Source organism: Apis dorsata, unplaced genomic scaffold (genome assembly GCF_000469605.1).
Source record: "Apis dorsata unplaced genomic scaffold, Apis dorsata 1.3 scaffold_68, whole genome shotgun sequence".
Classification (NCBI taxonomy): Eukaryota; Metazoa; Arthropoda; class Insecta; order Hymenoptera; family Apidae; genus Apis; species Apis dorsata.
This window is the reverse complement of record NW_006263366.1, coordinates 244,224-250,485: the sequence shown is the minus strand read 5'-3', so window position 1 is coordinate 250,485 and position 6,262 is coordinate 244,224. Positions and strand designations below refer to the sequence as shown.

The window sequence follows — 6,262 nt, the reverse complement described above, 5'->3', positions numbered from 1 at the left end:
CGTGGAAGCTGCCCCTCCCCCCCGCCCTCTGACAACACCCTATGATCACCCATCGTGCGTGATTATCGAGCTTACGTTTGTTTCGCTTTGTTCCTGCCAACTTGACGCATCAGGACTGGAATATCGGAAGGAAAGGAAGAAAGGAAGGATCGCGCCTTCATGTTCATGAGAGTTCATGTTTAGAAGAAAATTTTTCCCCGATATCGTAAGGAATTGTTAGATTTCACCAGAACGATCTAAAATGAAATATTCTCCATTTCTTTTTTGTTTTCCTTCTCTTTCTAGACTAGAATCCCAGAGAGAAACGTTGAAGAGAGCATTTAATCTGTTGGAATAGATCTATTGCGGTCTAATCGAATGACTAGATCACCGTTGATGATAGTGACTGACAACTCGTGAGGATCATCTGATTGATTCAATGGCTACAATATATATATATATGATAGAGATCGCTCATTGTTAGAAGCGATATGTTAGATACGTTTAGACGACGATCGTACGTAGATACATACGTAGAGAAAATGATCCGTAATTAGATATCGCCACGTAGATATCATCGTTGTCGATCGTTCAACGATTATCTCTCGAAGATCGATAACACGAGAATCTTAGAAGTTAGTCGATCGGGAAACAAGGGATAAAAATAATCACGTGACGCAACGGTCGAACTTCCTGTTTCCTGTTTCTTCGCGACAAATCCTCGAGCAATCTAGGAGCGATCATCTTATCCTTATTTCGCGAAAATACGTAAATGGCGAACGAGGACCGTTGCGAGCACGATCGACGAAGATGGAGTGGCGCCAAATATCGTGGATGCAATTCTCGGGGAGTCCCGGGTGAATGACAAGTAAATCAAGCGTATAATTGGAATTCAATTCGCACAGTGGCACAGATACACGGCATTAGAATTCCGCTTGCGGGCCTCGCCGTTGTACGTTGTACGTTGTACGCTGCTTGAGGCGCACACGCACGCGCGTGCACGCGTATTAACGCGTCGATCGCGAACCAAGGTGCACACCACCGGTGATCCGTCTTGGAACGTCTCCCCGAGTGCTGCTACGATATGCGAATCGCCGCCCCATTTTGTGCGGAGAGGAGTGCTAAGGAATGCGCCAATTAACCGAGAATCGTGCGTCGAGTAGGCGTAAGAACGCGATTCCACGATCGTAAATTACGCGAGTTGCTTTGATACAGGACGCGGAGAGTGAAACCGGAGTATCGAGAGATACTTGATTCCGCCCAAGATTATATCGCGGCCAATAAGAATCTTTGGCCCTAATTATTCTCAAAAGATGGACACGAAGCGCGGAGCGGCTTCAATTTCGCGTTAATGAAACGAGAAAACTGCGTTTCTTCTACGAATTTAAACTCTACAATCCTCTGGAAAGAAAAAGAGAAGGGAAGAGAAAAAAAAGTATCCCAAGAAAATAATTTTTTCCCAACTTGCTCGTCCAATTTAGATTCGTATCGTTTCCCGTCCAAACACCCAGTACATTCCCGATTGCACTCGACACTGAAACTAGCCGGGACAGAGGGCATAAATAGATAACTGCATCGCGCGCTCGAGAGGCTATCGCGATCCGAACGCAACGTTTCGAATCACTTTCGAAACCGTGTCGTGAGGAAAAATCGAGCGGGAGGAAAATCTAATTTTTCTTCTTTTCCCTTTTCGCTCAACGTCAAATCGGTTCTCTCCGAGCGAATTGTATCGAATCTTTTTTCATTCAGAGACAAAAAAAAAAAAATTAAAAAAATGAGAAGAAAACGAAAAAGATGACGAGATTTTTCGAGATTTTACGAGCCGAGTAATACGGGGAGACGGGGAAATCGGCGGTTGAAAGCGGCGGAGGGCAAAATACAAACGGCAAAAGGTTAGAACAGCGTGACAGCGGGAAGATGTCATTGGTGGGAAGGGTGCCGGTGGCGACAGTAGGGGGGTGCACGGGGCTAGAGAACCTAGAAGGTTAACAAAATCAATACCGGTGGATGGGAGAGCTGGTGGTCGGTCGGTCGGACTGCTGGGGGGCTAGGTCGGCCACTGACCTTTATCCAGGCCAACTGCATCATCCCCATTTCTACGCGCGCACGCACACAGGGGAGGTCGTCTATTTTCACGGTGAGCCATTTTCGTCGAATGAAAACAATCCGAGCGTGTGCATACAGCCTCCTACTGTTACTCCCGATGCCCGACCAGGGAAAGAGAAAGAAAGAGGAAACCGGGTCTCGACCTTTCACGCTTGATGGAATCGCGATCATCGATCTCGCCAATAAACTCTTTCCTCGACCAACCGCCACCTCTACTACTCCACCGATATTCACAAAAGGAACTACCGTTTCGCCAACTGTCTCTCGAAAAGTGAAAAATGCGGCGCGGATGATAATTCATTTCGAGAGGAAATAGTTTTCGATGCCCCGCCTCGAAGAGCAATCGAGAGGAGGATGTTGAAGAAAGGCGAGAGTGGGAGAGGGGAGGGAGGTATTATAAAAGACGGAAAGGTTGTTCCAATGAAATTCATTGCGCCTTCTCACGACGAACGAAATGCTGCTCTCTTGACATCGATATGCGGTGCATCTAATCGTCGAGTTTAAAAAGATCTTTATCATCCTCTATCGTCTCGATTCTCGACAATGGTTCGATTCTTTCTTAGAGATCGAATCGTGGATGCACGCATTTCTTCGCGTTATCAACCAATGGAATCGTTCCCCCACGAATACCAGCGATTAGCCTACTTAGGCGGGAGAAAAGTAGCGAGCGGAGTAACGCGTATCTGCGTCGTCGATCTGAAAATAACAAGAGCACGAAGGGCTGTTTTAGATTTTACGAGTGGCTCTTAAACGATCCAATGGGATTGTGTTTCGTCACGCAAAGCGCCACGAAAATACGCGATTCTACGTACAATTCCAATCGCTTGGCTTTTATTGCAAACCGCTCGAAATTTCACACTAATAGAACTCACACGTGGAGGATTCCGAAAATCATAGATTCTAATAACAATTCGCGACACTTGCGATTTAACGTTTCAGCAAACTCTCGAGGAGGAGTTCTCCAACCATGCACGCAGCTGTTACGCATATATATTCTCCTTTAAGACGAATCATTAGCCCACTTGGTTCCGTGGAACAAAGTTGGCGCGAATCTCCGCACGAGTTCCGTTGAACGTCACCTTTAACCATTAAGGAACGTCACGAAATTGAACTTCCGTGAACCGAATTGGAGCGCGGAGATACAACTTCTTCCCTCCTATATATAGGCTTTTCAATCCCTAATCTTAGCCAGTTAGAAACTTGATATTCCGTATTATTATTTCGATACTTTTCACCAATGATCACGAATCATGAAATAGCTTTACACGACTTGATCAATTTGAAAACATCTCGAATCGCAATTTTTTTTTTTTTTTTACCAATATCGATTATTAACTCGGTTAATAATCGAAGTTATTCCATTACTACGATATCGAAGTAATTTCGAAGACTCCGTTCTACAAACTTTGTAGCGAGAGGATCCGAACAATCATTGTACATAATTGAGTCAGCCAAGTAATACTCGTAAAACGCGAGAGAGTGTTGCTCTATCAACGGCTCAATAAACAAGCCGATATCTTCGAAGGCGAAACGAAGACTAACAAGATTTTATGAGAGTGACAATAAAATATAAAAATTGGTTACGTCGAATCAATTCGGGCAAAAGGATAAAAAAAGAAAGAAAGAAAGAAAGAAAGAAAGAAAAGAAAAAAGAAAGGATCGGGTGCAACGAGAGACGTATTTAGCATTTTTACTAGAGGGAATTAGCATGCTGGCGCGTTAGCGGCTACCGACTGTCGCGATTTAGGCCAATGAACGTCGATATCGATGATGGCGGTCGTCCTTGTCGAGCAATGTTGTCCTGTCGACGACTGAACCATCGTCCACATGACCCGCTTTTTTCCAAGATGTGGGACGGACTAGTAACGCGTGCTCTTCTCTCCACTGCTCTCTCTTTCATTTAGAAATCCATGCGTGCAACTACCACTCGATAGAAACTACTCTTCATTGACAGATTTCGCGACCAACCAATCCCGAGACTTTATCACCGATCCGCTTCGTGGATCACGAGCTTCCACGCAAACTATGTATGTATATAACGCATATCGAATAACCTAGCAACTCGCTAATATAAATTTAGAAGAAAGTAGTGATGATAATCTGTAATCTTGGAAAAATTCGTAGATCGATCTATTCTGATACCGATAAAAAATCGACCAATTTTTCCTTTTTTCACTTTTCGTTTATCGCAAATTATCTACCATAAATTTTGCTGCTCGAAGAAAACGTACGAATAAAATGTACAAACGAACGAAGAAATCTAGAGAAATGTCTGTGACGAAGTATTTTTTTCGCGAATCGAATACGTCTAATCGCGTATTCCTCGAAACGAAACGGCAAAATCGAAAGAACGATACACGGATCTATAACACGTATCAGTAGGAAGGTTCAGTGAACGGGACATCGTTCTACAATAATGATAAGGGCCTTGCATATGCAATATCAGATCGTGACTGTTAATAGAATAAGGTGACGGAAGGTCTTGTTCCACGCCGATGGGACAAATGAAAAGAAATGACGATCAAGATGAAGACAAATGATTCGCGGCACTAGACTCGATCTCCTAAAAGTAACAGAGACAAATCAGCAGAACGAATCGAACGTCTCGACAGAGCGTTGAGTTCACGTAAGTTCATAAACGCGCGAACGACGATCTCGTTTTGTTACAACCGATGCTTTTTCGTCGATGATTTCACTTCTTCTTTCCCCTATCGCGTCAATAATATCGCTCGATCGATTAATATCAATTTCCAAAATTCTTCGTATCATTGTCAAACGTTAAAATGGCAAATTTCTATTGCAAAAATTTAATTTTTCACCGATTCAGAATTTCCAATGTATAATTTTGATAGAGCGAGTTGATACGATGATTTGAATTTTCAACGTCGAAGATTAGAAAATTAGAAAGATTATCGCGATAGCAACGCGTGGTCGTGTTCACACGGAAGATCGACTGGTATTCTCGGCGGCTGTTTGGTTAACCTACGCGGAATTGCCGATTAGCCAATTCCACCCGATGCAAATGACGCGGGATCGTACGATCGCCACTTCCGACGTATTATGTAGATGTTCACGGGGCGAACGGAAATTTCGGTATAGAAAGCGTCGCGTCTCTTCCAACCCGTTTCGGCTTCGAGTATTTTGCGTTTCAAATCGCGGCCGTGATTCATTCCACGCGGGCAGAAACGCGCGCCTAGGTCGATACCAGAAACTTCGTGGAATTCTTGAATTTTTATAACGCGTCATGGTCAACGCCAACTTCCGTGAACCGATAGATCGGGACGTGAACGGCATTTTTCACAAAACGATCGACGATCGGGCAACACGTTGGCACTGTTTCTTCGTCTCGCCTCGTTTACGCGAATAATGTATTAACGATTGGTGGTGTTTGTGGAGAGAAACGTGTGCGGTAAGAAATCATCTGTTCCCTTGTTTTTCGCAAAATCACCCGTATTTTCATCTTTAAAACGCGTACAAGATACTCGCATTACGCGTTTCACGGCAGACATGGATTCGCTTCGAGATCAGAACGCATCGTAAGGATAAGTGATACGCCGTTTGTCGAGTACATATATACATATATATGTAAGTCTTATATGAATAGTACATATACGAGATCGCATTGATTCCATCGAGATAGGACACACACGGTGGTAAATGAAACCGCGAGTCCAGGACTGGACGAGTTCAACTGCCAATTAGATCGGACAATAACCTTTTATCAACGATGCCGAGGGTTTCAACTAAATTGCAACACTCGTGCGACGATAGATAGAGCAATTGTCTAACGTTGATCGATAAAATAATTTTAAAATTATTCGAGAAAAACTGGAACGATAGTGAAAGAGAAACGCGTTGATGCATTTAACGCGCATTCATCAGTTAATTACGTGAAAAAATTATTAAGTTACTTTCCTGCATGTAACCGAGCAAACCACTAATTAGGCATATAACAGCACGCAACGCACACAAGAGAGTGACACGTATATGTTTGTTATGTGTGTGTGTGTGTACCAATATACTTGCTTTTCACGTACCGTTCTTTTACTCGCGGTTTAAGAGTAAAGGGTTAAGGCTACTTGTAAACTAGAGAAAACTATTAATAAAATATTCATGATAAAGAGAAGTAAAGTGAATGTAAATTTTAAAAAAAAACAAAAAAGAACGTATTCATTAA

The 6,262-nt window shown here is 43.2% G+C and overlaps 1 protein-coding gene across 2 annotated transcripts in view; it reads right to left on the bottom strand.

Annotated features, from left to right (window-relative positions):
• The window catches only part of LOC102679526 (solute carrier organic anion transporter family member 74D), a 79,445-nt gene that overhangs the window by 69,276 nt on the left and 3,907 nt on the right, over positions 1-6,262 (bottom strand). The window lies entirely within an intron of this gene.